Source organism: Protopterus annectens, chromosome 8.part0, assembly GCF_019279795.1.
Source record: "Protopterus annectens isolate FY-2018-M chromosome 8.part0, PAN1.0, whole genome shotgun sequence".
In the NCBI taxonomy this organism is placed as follows: Eukaryota; Metazoa; Chordata; order Ceratodontiformes; family Protopteridae; genus Protopterus; species Protopterus annectens.
In genome coordinates this window covers 1,301,227,353-1,301,248,886 of record NC_056741.1, presented here as the reverse complement: position 1 = coordinate 1,301,248,886, position 21,534 = coordinate 1,301,227,353, and the positions used below count along the sequence as shown (strand labels likewise).

The window sequence follows — 21,534 nt, the reverse complement described above, 5'->3', positions numbered from 1 at the left end:
AGAGGATATACAAAGAGATTAAGAGATAAATTAGAGGAAAGAAAAATGCTTTCACAGGAAAAACTGTTAGAAGCTTCAAATAAAAAAATGCGTTCTTTAATACAACAGATTTTTGAAAAAGAGTATATAGATCAATAAACTTTGATCTGTTTGGAAAAAGAAGCAACTGAGGAAGTGCAAAAATGTAAAAAAACAAAACCTAGATATTTTTGAAAAATACAAAAAAGAAATATGGACATGGGAAAGAAATCGAAATTTGATATGGTGCAATATTTATGCAAAGGAGAAAGCCAAGTTAATTAATATAGAGAGGGCAGCCCCAAAGATATTCGAAGAGAAATACAGGCAAAGGCATCCAGATGTGGAAAATTTCACAATAAAAAATTAATATCACAAAGATTGAACATGGAAAAGAAGATTAGTAAAACAGAAGTTACAGAAATAGAAGTTGAAGTTATGGAGTGCCTGCGAACTAAAGGATTGATGTAGAAGGTCTAACACAGACTACATTACAGCATGATGGAGTCCCCTGAATAAGGAGAAGCAGGAAGATCAGGAGACATCTGAAGAAGAAATATGAACATGGGAAAGGAAAAGAGATTTAATATGGTGTAATATTTGTGCAAAGCAGAAAGCAAAACTAATCAGTACAAAAAGAGCAGCACCAAAGATATTTGAAGAGAAATACAGGCAAAAGAATCTGGATATGGAAAACTTTACAATACTACAGGCAAGGGTGCCGGCAGGCAGGTGCAAGGTGGTGCACTTGCACCCCCCGGAACAAGCTGGCTGAGAAATTAATTTTATTTAAAAAAAAAAAAGTTTTTTTTTTTAAAGGGTGTTCCACTTTAAGAATGCCCTTTGCATCCATAGGCACCAGAATCATAGAGTGAGGGGGAGGGAGCCCCCCCTCCTTTTACAGCTTTAAGACCTATAGGACCCATGCGTGCATTGCACGCTAACGTAAATTCAAACACAAAAGTGCGCGGAAGTTGCCAGAGTCACAGTGATTCATTTATGCACTGCCGTTTTTTGTTTATATGCAGGCTGAGGTAAGGATTTTTTTGCCAGAGAAGTGCTCCGTTTTGTTTATTTATATACAGCAGAAGCTCCGTTTCTGTCTCTGCAGGCCAAAGTAAGGATTTTTGTGCCAGAGAAGTGCTCCATTTTGTTTATTTGTATACAGCAGAGGCTCCGTTTTGTTTATATAAACACTATACTTAAAACTGGTATTTATGAACAGGCTATAGGAAATTCGCACATGTCACCTGAATGTTTTACATACATGAATGTTTATGAGCGATATTTGTCACTCCAAACTCGTACTCATCACGAGGAACGTACCTTATGTGGGGTCTTAAAATGTTTATGGTCCTCGAAGTTTCACACCGAAAAGGGTCTGTTACACATTCAGTGTTAGCAATTCTTTTAGCTGATACCCATTGTAAAAAGAAATAAATCATATTAATTAAAATATCTTGTTTATAAGTAAAGACAGCATATTTAACCATCCTGTGTCCTTCCTATTTGAAGTTGTTAGTAAGCTCTTAGTTTGCGTTCCACATTGTGATGGCTAATATTCCTCATTTTGGAGATGGAAGGTTGAGAGCTATGCTCGTACTACCTTCAAAAACATAGACTAAAATGTCTGAAGCTCCTGTTGTTCTTAATTTATGTTGCTATGGGGAGAGCGTCAAGATGGCGTAGGGTTGAGTGTCATGTCTTGTGAAGAGAAACTTAAGAGTAAAGCAGTGTTTGATATAGTCAGTACCAACTTAAAATGTAGGGGAAAGTTTACCTTTTAATTTTAGTCTGTAACAGATTCTTGCTGACATATGGATATGTCACAGCAAAGCTTATATTTAGTCCAAAATGATGAATATATGGTTTTGTGATTGTTGGGAAGTTTCCTTTTGCATAATGATGCAAAGACTGTCGCCGTTTTCTGATCGCTACTCCTATCCTTGTTATTACTTCGGAATAATTATGAAATAATGTAATCTTTTTCTTGCTCCATTTAATGTGGATGAAGTGTGTGTTTTTCATATATTTAACAGCCCTACTTACATATTTATAGCCCTTTATGTAAGCAATGTGTTATTGTAAATATGAAGAACTAAGGAACAAGCTGTTGTCAATGCCCAGTCTTGGCTTGTGCTGTGCTGTTTTAGTTTGTATGCAGGCAGAAGTGCTCTGTTTTTGAATTTATCTACATGCAGACTCCGTTTACTAAGGTGTGTGTGTTAATCTCTATGCAGGCTTATGCTGGGTTGGTTTATGCACTGCTGTTTTAGTTTATGTGCAGTCAGAAGTGCTCCATTTTTCTAAGGTCCTTTGTGTTTGGATTAATCTCTATGCAGAGATTCCATTTACTAAGGGGCGTGTGTGTGTGTGTGTGTGTGTGTGTGTGTGTGTGTGTGTGTGTGTGTGTGTGTGTGTGTGTTTGTAAGAGGGAGGGGTCATACCTCACAATTATCCAGATTTTTGCCTCATAATTTCAGATTGTTTCTCATAAAATTGTGTTTTTTCTGGCAAATCATTTAAGACTGAAGTTGAGTTTTAGACTTCATATCCTCAGAAAATGCATACTAATGCAAACAATTTTGTTCTATCCACTTTCTAAGAAGGTCGGGGGATGTATGTGTGTGTCATACCTCTCAACTGTACAGATTTTCACAGAGGCTGAGGTATGTGTGTGTGAGAGAGAGTGAAATGCCCTATTTAGAGTTAGAAGGTGGAATTTATCTTCAAGGAATTGTGAGCTTCAAGAGAAGAGAAGTTTACTACTGCTCATGCTAAGTCTGCTTAAAATGTGCAATTGTTTTGTTTAGCAAATGGTATCACTATTGTGGTGTAGAATTTCAAAGCAGTCTTAGTAGCACAGCAGAGCAGGTAGCATACTTGCATCTTGATGTAGAGAGCTGTAGGTTCTACTCCCACTGCATGTAGATTTGCATTTTTAGGGAGTGGAGTTCTGCAGTCCTGAGTATGTCCTCCTTTGGATGAGATGCCTAGTAACTATGAACCTGTGTTTCTGCTTGCCACGTATTCTTATTGCAATATACAAGCTTAGCATTTTTTTAAAATGTAACAAGGAAATTTATTGTTTAAGGGCAGTAGGCACTGAATTTGTAGATTAAACACTGAAATATAAAGCTGTTTTCTAGCAACAACCTCTCCATTAGTTTCAGATCTCTTTAATGTGAAATTATTCAGATGACTTTTACTTCTGCAGAGACTGTGCATATTGACTGATATTGGTGGATTGTAATGATAGATGTTTAAGTGGCCTTTTGCAATTTGTCATTATTGGTTCATATGTTTTGTTTCATTGCTTACTGGAAAAAATGTTCAAAACTATAAAACACACTTTCTAAGTGGTGCTGTATTAACAAGGGATATAATTCAGTTATTATATATTATAATTAATGCAATCAGGAAGGTGAATCAAAGCAGTTATGCATGGTTCTGAAATATGTGCAAGGGGCCTATGATTTGAAAACAGTCCAAAGTTAAACTTAACCTGCCACTGGCCAGATGCATTTTCTTTGAATGTGGGTTTCAATGCTGTTTCAGTGAATGCGAGTTTCAAAGGTAGAGAAGTTTTAATGTCAAGTATGTTTTCATTGTAAGACTATTGCTTTGTTTAAGTTTAGCAAATGTCTATCAGTGTTCTATAAAATAGGAGGTTACTAGGCTATTGGCCTTGAGGCCCTAATATTTGAAATAAAAGTTGTAAATTGAAACCAAATATCTGTAATCATTGTAGAAGTAAAGCATAAAACAGTATGCACACCGAGAGTTTTGAACAGTGTTTATGGCAACTGGGGAGAAATAGCAAAGTAATGGGATACTGGAATGGCTGTGTGTGTGTGTGGTGGTGGGTGAAGGGGGTGGGGTTGGGGTTGGTGCTTTGAAGGGGCGGGGTTGGGGTGGTGCTCCAGGTTTGCACCACCCTGAAAAAATTCTGTGGGCTCCCTTGACTACAGGTGCCTTGCAGAGTTCTACAGCAGCAGAGAGACAGAAGAGAGACTTTGGAGTGATTAAGTATCATTTTTCTGCATTTTCTTGCTGCCTTTAGCTAATTCCGCCTAAAACACAGATTTTTTAGAGTTTCTGTGATTTAAAAACTTGTTTCAGCTACATATTGTAGTTATTTTACTGCCTACATTTTAACAAAGTTATTTTTGTGTTTAAATTACCTGTTTAACTGTTGTAGGCAACACACTTAAGTGTGATAGCCATTTATGTGCATTTAAAGTGTTTTTTTTATTGTAACTGCTTTATTTTCTGAAAAAAAAAAACAAAAAAAAATATTTGTTTTCCCAACTTTCTAAGCTAGTATAGTCCAGTCTTCAGCTTAGTGCTGAATTCAGGGCTGTGTTACAAGTTTCTGTGTTTGCCCATAACTTACTTGGATAGAAGGAAGTTTCTCTGTTCACCTGTGAGAGAGGGGAGCTTTGAGTAGCCTATCTGTCTATGGAGAAGTGGTTTCAGGCCAGAAATTAGTAGTTTATTGGCCATTTTGGGCTAATTTCTATCTCTTTCATTTCCCTGCTATAAAACCTGCATTTGTGCGGTTTTGCGCACTGGGCAGCGCCGGTTAGCTAGGGTATAATTATTCCCGGCTCCACAAAGTGTAGTCTTCAATTTTTCCCTTGGAACTAGACAAACTTTCAATTTAAGCACTCAAACCATTCACTTCTCAGCCCAGCACTTGCTCAAAACTCATAGCAAGCACTAATAAACCTTAGCACTAGCCCCCCTATACTGTAGAGAAGGACAAGGCTCTCTATTCGACCTTACCAGCCAATCAGTAAAACAGTTCACTGTACCTATCCAGGCATGTCCATAGGGCAGTTTCAGGTGTACTCTCCGGTCCAACTGGTGAATCTGGGCATTTTGAGGCAATCTTACAGCTGTCTCATGTACACAGACAGCCCTCTCCTCCTACCACCAAACACTAATACATGCGAGAGATGCAATTATACAGCCAAACTGGAGACTAAGCTCTCTCAACCTAAGACCAGACATTCAAGAGGAGAAGGGAATTACTTGCATCACACCACCAGTCTCACATAGACCTATGAAACCAGCACCTGCAAAAAACACACATAAATACACGAAAACATACTCGGTGGTTCTAAATAAAAACCTGCAAAAGCAACAGAGACCTCCAAAGCAGACACTCAAGCAACCTCCACCCTCCAACACAAACCATGAAACACACACTTCACAAAACCAGTGTGCCACGCAATCACAGCCCTTAAGGCAAAATAACATATCCAACACACTAATAATAGGTGACTCTATAGTCAGGCACACTGACATCCCACTCACTAGGCTGAACAAGGAAAAGGTTACTGTTAGCTGTCTGTCGGGTGCCAGGATCCGCCACATAACACAAGCACTCAGGTCACTACAGAACAAGTACAAATACGACTCTGTCATTGTCCCTGTTGGTGTGAATGACCTGAGCCGGACCTCCCTGGACTACATGAAAAGAGACATGGAAGTGCTCTCTGATCACATAGCCCAGGCTGGTATGACCCTGACCTTGAGTAGTATCCTGCCATCACCAAGAATGATACCACGGTATAAAGAAAAAATGATCAATTTCAACAATTGGCTAAACTTCTGGTGTCATTCAAAGGGGATCCAGTGTCTGTCAGCCTGGGATGACATGCTCGACAAACCACGCTGCTTTGCTAGAGATGGCTTGCACCTGTCACCCTTAGGCTTTCGAATACTGGCCAAGACTCTTGCCACCCCCATAGTGCCTTTTTTAGGCAAGGTTCAAAAGACAAACCCACCCCCGTAAACAGCACAAGTAACAAAAAACTGAGGGCAATGCTACTCAGTGCCAGAAGTCTAAACCTCAAAATGCACGCACTCAAGGCACTCCTCAGTATGGAGAAAATCGATATATGTATAGTAACAGAAACCTGGTTTAAGGCTCTAGAGAGCACCCCAGCACTACCAGGCTACAACTCATACCATACATTTCAGCCACAAAACCCGGACCGAAATGCAAAAGGGGGGGCGTATCCATATTCATCAAGGATACCCACACCTCCAGCTTAGTGGCACAGCACGATGCTTCAGAGATCATCCACGTGCAACTAACAACGGGCAAAACTGTAATTCAAATTGTAGCTTGCTACAGATCACCCACCATATCCCAGGACTCCCATTCTGCATTTCTGGAAACAATGGGAAACATAAAGGTCCTACCAAACACCCTGATATTCGGTGATTTCAGTTACACAAACATTAACTGGGAGAACTACTCAAGTACTGACTCCCTTGTCCAACATTTCCTAGAATTTATAAACTCAAACGCCCTGGATCAACTGGTCAATGCCCTCACCAGAGGTGACAACATATTGGACCTGGTCATCACCAACATGGGAGACCGGTGTTCCTCACTGGTTAGTTCTGACCATAAACTAATCACTCTGGATATCCACATTCTGCCCCCACTCCCGGTCAAAAAAAACACCATGAAAAACTTTTCAAAAGCAAACTTCACGTTACTTAAGACCGAGGTAAAAAGTTTCAAAGCCCCCATGCCAAATGATAATGCTGCCCAAGCTGCAAAATCCTTTACTAATAGACTCTACAGGCACCTACAAGAATGCATGGATCATGCTATCTCAAGCAAAACCAAGACTCACTCCTCCAAGAAAAGGAAACCAGTCTGGTGGACCCCTGCCATAAACAAGCTATACAGTAGAAGGAGGAAACTAGTACAGAAAAGAGTAAAATCCCAAGAAGGGAAGACATCCCTGATCAGTATCAGCAAGAAACTATGATCCCTCTTAAAATCATCCAAGGCTAGCTTCGAAAGAAAAATTGCCAAGGACTCCAAAGATAACCACAAGGCATTCTTTAGTTATGTCAAGAATCTAAGTGGCAATTCTCAGATTTGCTCGGAGTTAGTGCAGAATGGCACAAAATACACTGAACTGACCGATATCGCCAACATCCTGGCAAACAGGTTCAGTGCAGACTTCACCCCCCTCTCACCCCCAAAAGGGCCTATAACCGTACCAGAAGAATGTAGTGCCCCTGAAATCACAGACGCTCAGGTTAAAACAGCCCTCTCCAAAGCCAAAAACACAGCATCAGTGGGACTGGACAATGTCCCAGGCTGCGTCCTACACGAGCTCAAAGATGAATTAACCCCTCACCTAAACACACTGTTCAAACTCAGCCTCTCCACAGGCTACGTGCCCATAGAGTGGTGCACAGCAGCATTTATTCTGCTCTACAAAGGTAGAGCCACAAAAGACCCCAAGAACTATCACTGTATATGCCTGACTAGCTTGGTCTGCAAGGCTATGGAGTGCATCATCAGGATCTCATTAACAGAGACATTGGGAACCTCCAAACACTGGCCCCTACCCAGTTCAGCTTTAAGGGCAGATCATGCCTCCTATACCTGGTGGACTTCTTTGAGGCAGTTAACAAGGCTATAGATGAGGGAAAGGTGGTCCACACAGCCTACCCAGACCTAGCAAAGGCCTTCGACACCATTCCCCATTCTGGTATTATAGACAAGCTCACCAGCCTGAACATAAACCCCCACATCACGAGATGGGTTGCCAACTGGCTCACGGATAGAACCCACATGGTAAGAGTTGTGAAAGCTAGGTATGACTCTAAACCAGTTACAAGTGGCATTCCCCAGGGCTCAGTTGTAAGACCCCTCCTGTTCAGCATATACTTCTCAGAGGTACAGGCAAGCACAGGAGGTCTGTGGCTGACCAAGTTCACAAACTACTGCAAACTAGGGGCTTTAATTGACTCTCCGGCTGACACAGACATCCTCCAAAAGGGTCTCACTGAGACAGATACCTGGTGTCAAAACCATGGCCTCAAGCTAAATGCCAAAAAGTGCATAGTCATCCCCTTTGGAAAAAACAAAGTACCCACAAACTACCACATAGGTTGTAGCCCCCTAAATACGGAAGAGGTAATAAGGGATCTGGAGACCCAAGTAGATAGTAATCTTTCCTTTGATAATCACATTGCCGAAGTGGTTAGAAAATCCTTCTATGTGGCCCACCTAATCACAAAAGGGTTTGCATCCAGATCAAAAGAGGTCATTGTGCCCCTCTATGCATCACTCATCAGACCCATCATAGAGTACAACGCCCCATTTGGGATGTACCTTACAAGACACCTGCAACAGCTGGAAAGACCACAGAAGTACCTCACCAAGAGGATCACAGGCCTCAGACAGATGCCCTATGCAACTCGACTGAAGAAACTCGTGCTGTACTCGGTTGCATACCGCCTACTCAGACATACAAGGCCATGTCCAACCCAGAATTGATGGACATGCTCCACCTAAAGAAAACCATATCCCCTCAAGCCACACACTCTAGGGATCTAAACCTCACCACAACAATAAATAGTACGTGCTGGAGGGATAGATTCCTGTTCCAGAGACTTCCCATGCTCTGGACAAGATTTCAACCTACATTAGGCAGAGCTCCTCGCTAACACTCTTCAAGAGAAACCTTGATGAGTGGATGGGAAACAGAAAGTTTACCCCAGGGATCACTTCAATGGCTGTGTTGGACAGAGGCACAGGGAACTAATTTAAGGGGGCGGCGGAAAGCCAGCACTTATAAATGCCTTCGGGCAGATAGCCTAGTACCTACCTATGAACTAAAAATAAGACTAAGAGGAAAAGTAGAAAAAGAGATTACTAATGGAGAAATCAAAGAAATAGAAATTGAGGTTATGGAGAACTTGCAAAGTGAAGGATTCAGTGTAGAAAATCTAATACAGAAAGCACCACAACAGGATAAAGCAATGGATATCCAAATTAAGGGGAAACCAGTGGAACAGAAAGCAGTTGGTCAGGTGCCATATGAAGATATTTTGGAGCCTTCCACAGGAAACCAGTATAAACATTCACTTGAAGTTATACAACAAGGGAAGGAACAAGAGACTGTGGAAAATGTGATGCAGTCAACGTTGAGGAGTGATAGGCCAGTGAGTTCCCATATGACAGAGCAATGGATAGCAGAGGATGAAATTAAAGAGAAGGTGCCACAAGTCGATGCTATAAAACTTTCTATAGAATACCCGCAGGAAATGGAAAACAAAGAATTTGCCCTCAGTCTGGAAGAAAATGAACTAAGGGAAAAGTTGCTTGATTAAATGGACATGGATATATTAAGATCAATGAAAGAAATAGACTACAGAAGGTCATAAAGTCAGAAGTCTGATAAAACAAATGAATACAGTAATTAGGACTGTCCATAGAGATCCATGCGATATAACAGAAGTAACTTGAATATATTACTGTGCAGCTAAACTAATAACTGATAAATTTCTACCACAAGAATACAGGGTAGTGAGGGAAAGGAAGGGGAGAAATCAAATACCATCATGGAAGTATCGAATAGAGAAAAATATTAAGCAATTAAGATAAGAAGTATCACTATTAGAAGACTAGGGAAGAGGGAGTAGATCAACAAAACTACTAAGAAAGATACATGTGATAAAATCAATGCACAATATCAGAAGAGACCAGGATCTATCATGCACAATTGCAAATATCAAATTAAAAATTTCAGCACAGGCGGAAAAACTTAGAAGATACACAGTTAAATATAAATGAAAAGTACAAAATAAACAATTTACTGAGGACTGAAAAAAGTTTTATCGAGAATTGAGAAACACTGTAAAAAGAATTGAAAAAGTGCCAAAAAAGAAGAAATAGATGCATTTTTGGAGAAGTATTTATGAAGATCCTGTGAAACACAACAAATATGTTAAATGGATAAAAGAAGTAAAAGAAAGAATAAGAAGTTTAAAGGTACAGGATATGAAATGGGATGAAGTAACAGCTAGAGAGATTGAAACAAAGTTAAGAAAAGCCTCTAACTGGAAAACCCCAGGCCCAGATGCAGTACCTAACTTTTGGTTAAAAGTATCTTTGCACATTTAGCCATGAGTAGGAACTATTTATATGCGCACCCTGTACAACTACCAACCTGGCTAACAACAGGTAAAATGATGTTCAGAGTGAACCTGCAAGCTACCCCAAAAATTATAGACCAATAACTTGTCTTCTGATGACATATAAACTATGCACGGGAATTGATGCTGACAGAGTTTATAGTCATTTAGAAGAAAACTCAATTATGGCAGTAGAATAAAAGGACAATAAAAAAGTCATATGGAACAAAGGATCATTTGTTGTTAAAGTCATAGTGGAAAACTGTAAAAAGGGGAAGAATCTAAGTATGGCATGGATTGACTACAAAAAACATTTGATAGTATCCCACATTCATGGATAAAAGAGTGCTTAAAATATATAAGATAGACCCTACACTGATCGACTACATTACAGTGACCATGAAACAATGGCAGACCACTTTCCAATTAAGCCATGATGAAGAACAAATTATTATCCCACCGATAAAAATTCAAAGGGGATATTCCTGGGTGACTCTCTGTCACCATTGTTATTCTGCCTTGCTCTTAACCCATTAAGCTGTCTACTTAACAGCTTAGGCCATGGCTATAATTTGGCTCCTAGAAAACAAAGTCTAAAGACTTCTCATCCTCGATGATTTAAAACTGTATAGCTCATCAGATGAGGAACCAAAAATACAGCTGCAGGTTGTCAAAACTTTTTCAGATGATATTAGAATGCCATTTGGCCTTGATAAATGTGCAAAAGCAACCTTTAAAGCAGGAACACTGCAGCACCAGGAAAACATCAGTTTGGGACAAGAATGTGATATAAAAGAACTTGAACAAGAGGGAGTGTATAAATATTTGGGAACTGATGAAGGATCAGCAATAAAACATGAACAAATGTGAGTAAAACTTAGTAAGGAATACTTTAGAAGACTTAAATTAATCCTGAAAACAGCATTGACATCTAGGAACAAAATCCAAACTATAAACCAATTTGCTCTTCCTGTCCTAACTTAGTTTTGGAGTGCTTGATTGGCCCCAAAACTTGTTGGATAGATTAGATATTAAAACAAGAAGGATGCTTCATGCTCACCAAATGATTTATAAAAATCAGTGCATACCAAGATTATATATTCCCCATTCCGAAGGAGGCATGGGCCTCCTTGAAATTGATTACATGTATAGATCTGCAATCATGGAACTCCACACATATCTGCTGACCTCACGAGACCCAAACGTAGTGAAAGTTTTAAAACATGAGGAGAATAAATCAAAGATGACTTCTCTGCTTAACCTAGCAGAAGCATATCGGCGTCAAGCAGGAATGGAAATCAAACCAGAAGTAGATAAAAATCAGGCAGCAACTGAATGTGCAAAGAACAAATAAAGAATATAAGGTGAGGGACCAGATAAGAAGGCAAGAAATGTGGAAAAATCATAAATACAGCTGCAAGTATAGAAAACTTCTGGAAGAACCTCATGTGGATCAGGAATGGGTTAAGGAGAGGTGAATTTAAACCAAGAGATGAAAGGTTAATATTGGCGGCCCAAGATAGTGGGCTACGTACACGCTGGTTTACAAAGTCCATTGAACATGTGGGAGAAACAGACAAATGTAGGCTTTGTAAAACCAAATTGGAAACAGCCACACACCTCGTTGCTGGTTATGTCATATTAATGGCTGAAGGATTGTATGCAGAAAGGCATAATAATGTGGCAAGACTGTTGCAGTGGGGATTGCGTAGACATTATGGTATTGAAGTGGCTGAAAAACACTGGAAACATGAGCCACAAAGTGTAGAAAAAGATGAAGTCTACATTACATGGGATCATCCATTACCAACATTTCAAAAGGTAGATGCTGGAAACCCGGACATAGTGGCCCAGGAAAAGAAGACAAAAGTAGCATTGATCGTTGAAATCGCCATGCCCAGTGACTACAGTGTCCTGCGTACAGAGAAACGCAAAGTTATAAAATATCAGAATCTGCAAGCAGAAACAAGAGCAATGCAGAAGAAAGATAAACAGGTAGTTCCAATGGTAGTAGGAGCAGCGGGTCTTGTAAAAAATAATCTACAATCCTATTTAGATATGCTACCAATACATGTAACTCTGTATGAACTGCAGAAGGAGTCATTGCTGGGCACATTGCGGGTGCTGTGAAGAGCACTACTTGCTGACATCAAAGAGTGAAACAGTACTAATTTCATGAACTTTAATCGTACTTTGACTTAGGAATGGGGTCCATTCCCATCGTGGTATTAGAAACCCAAAAGATTTGGAGAAATTAAAAAGGTGAAATGTGAGTGTGGGAGGCAGATTCCCATAAGGATAAATATAACAACTGCCTTTTCTGCCTAGGTGCAGACCCCAGTAACACTCTGTGTGCACTTTGTCAGGCTTTTGTACCAAAGACCCTTCTTAGCCATTTGTCCTCATTTTGTTTACTTGGGCAACCAACGTTTGGAGTTGCTAGTCAAGGGAACTACGGCTTCTAAATCCACCTGCCTGGATATTTAGCTGCTTGTTAAGAAGTCCAAAAAGATATGTTTAGAGACTTCTGCTGTCCAGCCTCTACCAGATGTTTCCACTGAGTCTGATGAAGAACCCACGGACCATCTGTTGTTGATGCCAGCTCCCTATGTCATGACCCAGTGAGAGGTACATATGGAGTTGGTTACTTGTATGTCTGCTGAAGCTGAGTAAACATCTGCTACAGATGCGAAGGGGGAGTTGTGGCTTATTATATCATAACTGCTTAGAGAATTCCCCAGATGCTTGTTAGGGAAGAAGTTCCTGATACTGTTATTGAAGTCAGGCAGGGCTCTGCCCCCCCCCCCAGCTTGTTAGGGTAGAAGGTCCTCACAAGAAAGAGAAAAAGTCTAAGCATTGTGACTCCTCTGGCCAAGGATCCCCATACAGAGTTGCAGAATTTCACTCAGGGTCTTTTCAAGGTCATTATGGCTTTAAAGCCTCCTCAGGGGTTGCATGTGCCATCTGCTGTACCTTTGTCTTCTACTCCCTCTAAAAGGCTTAGGGAGTCTGACTCCTCTGATGAAGATGTGGACTTGGATTCTGAAGAAGAGTCTCTTAACTTATTCTTAAATCTATTCCCCTTTGGCTTTAGAGTCGGAGAAAGAGGATACTCTTTCTCCTGATTCTCCTATTGAGAAGCTTTCTTTTAGGGACACCATTGTAAAAAAAATGATTGAGCATCTTAAGTGGGAAAGTTTCCAAATGTCTGAGGTGCAAAAGAGGTATTATACCCTCTTACAGATGGGCTCTCCCAGGGCTTCTGCAGTCCCTCCTGTGTTGGAAGTCCTTTTGCATATTTTTTTCTGCTGCTGCTTCCCAGGCTCCTGAGTCTCAACATTCTTCTCCTAAGAAACCTGACAGGTTTTGCAAGGTGCCTGAAAAGTTCTTATACAAGAATCCCTCCTTTGGCCCTGTAGTCATTTCTATTTCTGCTGATAAACCTTCCAAATTACTGTCTTCTTTAAAACGTCTCCCTTCTAACAAGGATAGTAGGGTTGTGGACCAGTGTGGGAAAAAATATATACTTGGCCACCCTGGCTTTCAGAACCATAGACTTCCAGACTCATATGATTGGGTATGTGCTGGCTATTTTTTTTTAAACAAGAAGCATCTTTATTAAATTATCACTTATGACATAGGCAGTTGTACATTTATATTGATGAAGACAAACCATATTGACATATTTTTAGTTGCAAACATTATGCATTTCTTATAACCTATCCAATCATTGTCGGTCAAACATTGCATAGCTCATTGAAATCCTGCCTTCTTTTTAAACCCCATTCATCTTGCAAAACATTATTCTGCATGTATTCTTCCCACAATTCCCATTTTTTCTATGTTATTTGCTCCTACCCTTTTTCTAAAGATAACATTTCCAGTTGTTTATCCCTGTTACTATATTCACTATGTGCAGTACAGTTGGTTTGTGTGCTGACTCTTCTGTCTAAACTAGATTTTTTGACTGAATCTAAAGCTAAAACTTCTGCCATTTCTTTTTTGAGCTCAGCTTCTCAGGTGGCATGCCATTCTATCAAATGCAGCTATGATGCTGCTGATCTGTCCTCATGTAGCTGCGTCAGATCCTGTTCTACAGAAGTACTCCTGGCTTAGGGTACATCTCTTCCTGAAGATATAAAGGCCAAGTTGTTGGATTCTCACATGGGCACTCAGAATCTGTTTGGTTTCGCTGCTGTAGAGCTTTTTAAAACCTTACCGGATAAAGGGAAGGTTATGCAAGACCTCAAACAGATTTTTATTTCCCCTATCCCCAAGTTTTAAAGTAATTATCCTTCTAAGTCTTCCTTTAAATATAGGCAGCAGAAAGGATCCTCTCTCTATTTTTTAATTTATCCAAATCTTTTGGGTTTCTAATACCATGACGGGAATGGATCCCATTCCTAAGTCAAAGTACGATTAAAGTTCATGAAATTAGTATTGTTTCAGTCTTTGATGTCAGCCAGAAGTGGTCTTCACAGCGCCTGCAATGTGCCCAGTAATGACTCCTTCTGCAATTCGTATGGAGTTACATGCATTGGTAACATATCTAAATACAATTGTAGATTATTTTTTATAAGACCCATTGCTTCTACTACTATTGGAACTGTTTGGTTATCTTTCTTCCACATGGCTCTCATTTCTGCCTGCAAATCTTGATAGTTTATGACTTTGTGTCTCTCTGTACACAAGACACTGTAGTCACTGGGTGTGGCAATTTCAATGATCAATGCTACTTTTTTCTTCTTTTCCTGGACCACTGTATCTAGTTTTCTAGCATCTGTCTTTTGAACTGTTGGTAATAGATGATTCCATATGATGTAAACTTCATAATTTTCTATGATGCTTTGTGGCTCATGTTTCCAGTGTTTTTCAGCCACTTCAATACCATAATGCTTGCACAATCCCTAGTGCAACAATCTTGCCACATTATTATGCCTTTCACTATACAGTCCTTCTGCCATTGTATGTCATTACCAGCAACGAAGTGTGCGACTGTTTCCAATTCGGTTTTACAAAACCTACATTTGCCTGTTTCTCCCACATGTATAATGGACTTTGTAAACCAACGTGTACACAGCCCACTATCTTGGACTGGCAATGTTAACCTTTCATCTCTTGGTTTGACTTCTCATCTCCTTAACCATTTCTGCATTCGTTCCTGATCAACATGAGGTACTTCCAGAAGTTTTCTATACTTGCAACTATATTTATGCATTTTCTACATTTCTTGCCTTCTCATCTGGTCCTTCACCTTATATTCTTTTTGTTTTTGCCACATTCAGTTGCTGCCTGATTTTTATCTACTTCTGGTTTGATTTCCATTCCTGCTTGATGCCAATATGCTTCTGCTAGATTAAGCAGAGAAGTCAACTTAGATTTATTCTCCTCATGTTTCAAATGTTTTGTGAGGTCAGCAGATATGTGTGGAGTCCCACGATTGCAGATCGATACATGTAATCAATTTCAAGGAGGCCCATCTCTCCCTCAGAACGGGGAATATATAATCTTGGTATGCACTGATTTTTGTAAGTCATTTGGGGAGCATATAGCATCCTTCTTGTTTCCTATCTAATCTACCCAACACGTTTTGGTGCCAGTCAGTCACTCCAAAACTGTAAGTTAGGACAGGAAGAGCAAATTGGTTTATAGCTTGGATTTTGTTCCTATATGTCAGCGCTGTTTTCAGAATTAATTTAAGGCTTCTGAAGTATTCCGTACTAAGTTTTATTTCCATTTGTTCATGTTTTATTGTTGATCCTTCATCAGTTCCCAAATATTTATACACTCCCTCTTGCTCAGGTTCTTTATATCACATTCTTGTCCCAAAATTTCCTGCTGTAAGGATTGCTTTTGCACGTTTATCAAGACCAAATGACATTCTTGTATCAACTGAAAAAGTTTTGACAACTTGGAGTTGAGCTTTCAGTTTCTTATCTGATGAGCTGTACAGTTGTAAGGGTCTATATTATAACATCGAAGTTACGGAACATTGAATACAATATAGTCAACGCCGTATTATCGAAGTTCCGTAACTTCGAAAAAAAAAATTAAAACTATAAATGTTTACCCTAATAGGTTTAAGCAGGGGGGGCAAGCCCTACTGCACCCCCCCACACCCCCACTACTTAAATATACCAACTCCGAGATCGCACTTTAATGTAGTATGGTGCAGAAAGGGAAGATTTCCCTTTCCTGCACTGTAGTGCAATCTTGGAGTTGATATATTTAAGTAGCGGGGTTGTGGGGGGTGCAGGGGGGCTTGCCCCCCCACCTACACCCGTTTTTTTTTTTTTTTTTGTTCTAAAATTTTTTTATTGCATTTTGACTGTTTAATGGTTCGATGCATAAAGTTCTATCTTTATGCATTCGATCCATTAAACAGTCAAAATTATAATATAGAATCCAGTTTTAAATCATCGACAAAGAGAAGACGAAAAGTCTTTACACTTTGTTGTTTTGTAGGAGACAAGTTATAGCCATGGCCTAAGCTGTTAAGTAGACAGCTTAATGGGTTAAGGGCAAGGCAGAATAGCAGCAGTGACAGAGTCACCCTGGAATGTCCCCCTTTGAATTTTTATCCCTGGGATAATAATTTGTCCTTTATCATGGCTTAATTGCAAAGTGGTCTGCCACTGTTTCATGGTCACTGTAATGTAGTCAATCATTGTAGATAGTATCTTATACATTTTTAAGCACTCTTTTATCCATGAATGTGGGATACTATCAAATGCTTTTTTGTAGTCAGTCCATGCCATACTTAGACTCTTCCCCTTTTTACAGTTCTCCACTATCACTTTATTTAGCAACAAATGATCCTTTATTTAGCAACAAATGATCCTTTGTTCTATATGACTTTCTTTTATTGCCCTTTTGTTCTACTGTCATAATTGAGTTTTTTCTAAGGCATTAATTCCCATGTATAGTTTATACATCCTCAGAATGCAAGGTATTGGTCTATAACTTTTAGGGTAGCTTGCAGGTTCTCTCTTAAGTAGGAGCATTGTTTTTCCTGTTGTTGTTGCCAGGCTGGTGTCTGTTCAGGGTGTGCATATAAATAGTTTTAACTCATGGAAAAATCTTCGTGCAAAGATGTTAATACTTTTAACCAAAAGTTAGGTACAGCATGTGGGCCTGGGGCTTTCCAATTAGAGCCTTTTCTTAACTTTGTTTCAATCTCTCTGGCTGTTCCTTCATCCCATTTCATATTCTGTACCTTTAAACTTCTTATTCTTTCTTTTACTTCTTCTTCTATCCATTTAGCATCTTTGTTATGTTCCACAGGATCTTCATAGATACTTCTCCAAAATGTATCTGTTTCTTCTTTTTTGGCAGTCTTTCAATTCCTTTTACCTTGTTTCCCAGTTCTCTATAAAACTTTTTTGGGCCATCAATAAATTGCTTATTTTGTACTTTTCCTTTATATTTATCTGTGAATCTTATAAGTTTTTCCTCCTGTGCTGAGATTTTTAGCTTATTTGCGATAGTGCATGGTAAAGCCTGGTCTGTTCTAATACTGTGCGTTGCTTTTATCATGTCTATCTTTCTTAATATTTTTGATCTGTTCCCTCTTGTATATTCTTCTAACAGTGACACTTCTTGTCTTATTTGCTTTATAGCTTTTTCTATTTGATGCTTCCATGATGGTATTCGATTTCTGCCCTTCCTTTCCCTCACTACCCTGTGTTCTTGTGGTAGAACTTTATCAGTTATTAATTTAGCTGCACAGTAATATATCCTGTTTACTTCTGTTATATTGCATGGATCTCTATGGACAGTCGTAATTACTGTTTTCATTTGTTTTATAAAACTTCTGACTTTTTTGGGTTTTATTAACCTTCTACGGTCTATTTCTTTCATTGATCTTAATATGTCTATTTATGTCTATTAAATCAAGCAACTATTCTCTTAGCTTATTTTCTTCTAAAATGAGGGAACATGTTTTGTTTTACTTTTCCTGCGGGCATTCTGCAGAAAGTTCTATAGCATCTGCCTGTGGCACATTCTCTTGAATTTCATCCTGTGCCATCCGTTGCTCAGTCATATGTGAACTCACTGGCCTATCACTCCTCAACATTGACTGCATCAGAGTTGCCACAGCTTCCTGTTCCTTCCCTTGCTGCCTAGCTTCAAATGAACGTTTATACTGGTTTCCTGTGGAAGGCTCCAAAATATCTTCATATGGCACCTGACCAATTGCTTCCTGTTCCACTGGTTTCCCCTTAATTTGGATATCCATTGCTCTATCCTGTTATGGTGCTTTCTGAATTAGATTTTCTACACCGAATCCTTCACTTCTCAGGTATTCGATAACCTCAGTTTCTGTTTCTTTAACTTCTCCATTACTAATTTCCTTTTCTACTTTTCCTGTTTGTCTTTTTATTTTTTGTATTATAAAGTTTTTCATGTCCAGATTCCTTTGCCTGTATTTCTCTTCAAATATCTTTGGTGCTGCTCTTTTTGTATTGATTATTTTTGATTTCTCCTTTGCATAAATATACCATATTAAATCTCTTTTTTTCTTTCCCATGTCCACATTTCTTCTTCAGATGTCTCCTGATCTTTCTACTTACTTTGGGGACTCACTCCATCATGCTGTGATATAACTGTGTTATACTTTGTACACCAAATCCTTCACTTCACAGGCACTCCATAACTTCAGCTTCTATTTTTTTAACTTCTACTTTACTAATCTTCTTTTCTACATTCCCTCTTTGTGATATTATTTTTTATTGTGAAATTTTTCATATCCAGATGCCTTCACCTGTATTTTTGGGGCTGTCTTCTTTATATTGATTAATCTGGCTTTCTCCTTTGCATAAATATTGCACCATATCAAATCTCTCTTTCTTTCCCATGTCCATATTTCTTTATTATACTTTTCAAAAATCTCTAGGTTTTGTTTTTTATATTTTCGCACTTTCTCAGATGCTTCTTTTTCCAAACAGATCTTGATCTATATACTGTTTTTCACAAATCTGTTGTATTAATGAATACAAATTTTTATTTGAAGCTTCTGACAGTTTTTCTTGTGGAAGCATTTTTCTTTCTTCTAATTTCTCTCTTAATAGTTTTGTATATCTTGTGTCTGGAAATTATGGGCTTTTTGCATAATAGTAACAATACATATTTTTTTTCTTATCCTCAGCAGTCCACTTTATCGTCTTTATGTCTGTTCTTTGGCCTATCAGTTTTTGTGATTTTTGTGGACTGCTACTTCCTTCTACAACAGGGGGGGGCATCTTCCCCCAGGCCTGGCCCATTGTAGGAATGTTTCCATTTTGAGGATTCTACACTGTCATCTTTTCCAGTCCTGGTACAAATCTGCCTACCAGGATTGGGCATTTTTTTTATCCTGGGTCTTGGATCCCAGCTCTCTTTTTTTTAATTTTTAACATACTTCTGTCCATGATATATAATAAATAAATACAGTCTCTATATCATTGTCATCTTGGTGAGATTGTGTGAAAAATAGGGTCCACCTCACGAAGGTACTCACCGAGACTTGAGGATGAATTCTTTTTCAGCATTAATACTCTCCTTTACTTGCTGAATTACCATCTCTCCATTCGGACTCCTTAAGGGGCAAGAGGTGTTCCAAAAGGATGTTTTCTTATAAACCTTTTCAGTATTCTAGAGGTCAGAACCCCTATTTTCCTGACTTTTGACATTCATCCTTCTCTGACCCTCTGCCAGATTCCTCTTTCCCCCAGGTTAACTCTGTTTTATCCCATTGGCAGTAAATCACCATGGATTAGTGGGTTCTTTCCATAATACAAAAAGGTTACTTTATGATTTGGAAATTCCTTCCACCCTTTTTAGGGATTCCTCAGCCTCCACATTGCTAAAGTCTTCACTTTTCTCCTATTCTTCAGGACTTCTTAGATCAGCTATTCAGCCTTTTCCTCCCTCCCAGAAAGGCACAGGCTTTTATTCCAAGATGTTTGTGGTTCACAGGTTGGAGAGCTTTTTGAGGCCCATTCTAGATCTCTCCTTTCTCAACACTTATATGAGAGTTCCCTCTTTCCAAATGTTGTCTCTCCAGTTCCCATTTCCTTTGCTGCTTCCTCATGCTTACCTAGTCTCTCAGGACCTACGTATGCTTATCTCCACATTCCTGTTCACCCTGTCTTCAGGAAGTGTTTACAGTTTTCTGTTTCATCCTCACATTATTAATTGCCTGCTTTGCCTTTTAGTCTTTCTAAAGCTCTGAGAGTCTTTACCAAATGTCTGGCTTCAGCCATAGTATACTGCAGCATCCATGGCATCCAGATTTTTCCCTATTTGGAGGGCCTTCTCATTCAAGCTTCTTCTCAGCAGCTTTTTCTACAGAATCTGGACTTTACCATGCTTCTGCATCACAGTGTGGGGTTTACCCTCAGGTCTCAAAAAGTCTGTCCCCTTCACAGAATCAAAATTTCCTGTGCTTCAGGATTTGGACCTGCCTGTGATGGCTTTTGTTCCTCCTCCTCCTTCCAAATTCACCTTCTTGACAGCTTTCTTCCAGTCTCTTACTCCTTTACAAGTGGTGCTTGCAAGAGAGTTTCTGCGGGTTATGGGAACTGTCTTCCATCATTTCCATGGTTCCTTTCGCCAGGCTGCACATGAGGAAGCTTCAGTGGTATCTAAAGACAATTTGGTTTTAACATTGTCATCCTCTGGAATTTCCCATTCCTCTGTCTTGTCTTAAACAGTAATTTCTGTGGTGGAGATATCTCTGAATCTAGGTCTGCCTTTTCGAGCTCCTTCCCCCACTCAGGGTCTATATATAGCCTCTTCAGATCTGAGTTGGGGGGCTTCCAACAACATCAAGGTCGAGGGATTGTCCAAGGTATTACAAAAGATCATGTGGGACAGATCCAAAATCTTGTGGGTCACCCCTTTTGCCCCAGAGAGTATTGGTTTCCCCTTTTGTTTCATCTGGGCAGGGGCAATCATCATGCTTTATCTCTCAGAATGGATCTTCTCACACAGGACAAGGGTAGTTTTCTGAGGATGTGCTTTGAGTTTTCCAAGAGGATAGAAAGCCCACCACTTGAAAATCCTGTGCTGCTAAAGATTTTCTGTTGTATTTCACAAGCATGAACAGGACCCTCTTTTAGTCAGTATTACTGCTGATGTCCTTCCATTCACTGGTTGCAGTATTTCTTATACTTGGGATTCCCTGCTTTAGGCAGCCTGACTTCCGGCCAGTATACAAAAGCCTACTGCTGCTTTAAGGTACACCGAACATCACACGTATGTTCCTCACAAATTTTGTAAGGCATAAAGGTGATTTCCGGATGTACCATCTTCTTTGCCACCAGTCTGAATGTATTTCTTGATTATCGATCTGAATGTCAATGTCTTTACTGCCAGTTTGAACACATTTTTGTTCGCCAGTTTGAACACCTACATCTTGTTTGCTGGTACCGAGCCATTGCAGATAAGTACCCCCACTGGTGTTTTGTTTTTTCTTGAATTGTTGTTGCTTGTAGGGGTTAATGTCATCCTGGAAAGGGAAATGTTAGTGCAGTAGACAGATTCCCCATAACGACTGCCACAGTAATTGTT

At 39.5% G+C, this 21,534-nt stretch overlaps 1 protein-coding gene across 3 annotated transcripts in view; it reads left to right on the top strand.

The window, feature by feature from the left end:
* FOXRED1 (FAD dependent oxidoreductase domain containing 1) overlaps nucleotides 1–21,534 on the top strand; it is a 422,838-nt gene that overhangs the window by 255,312 nt on the left and 145,992 nt on the right. The window lies entirely within an intron of this gene.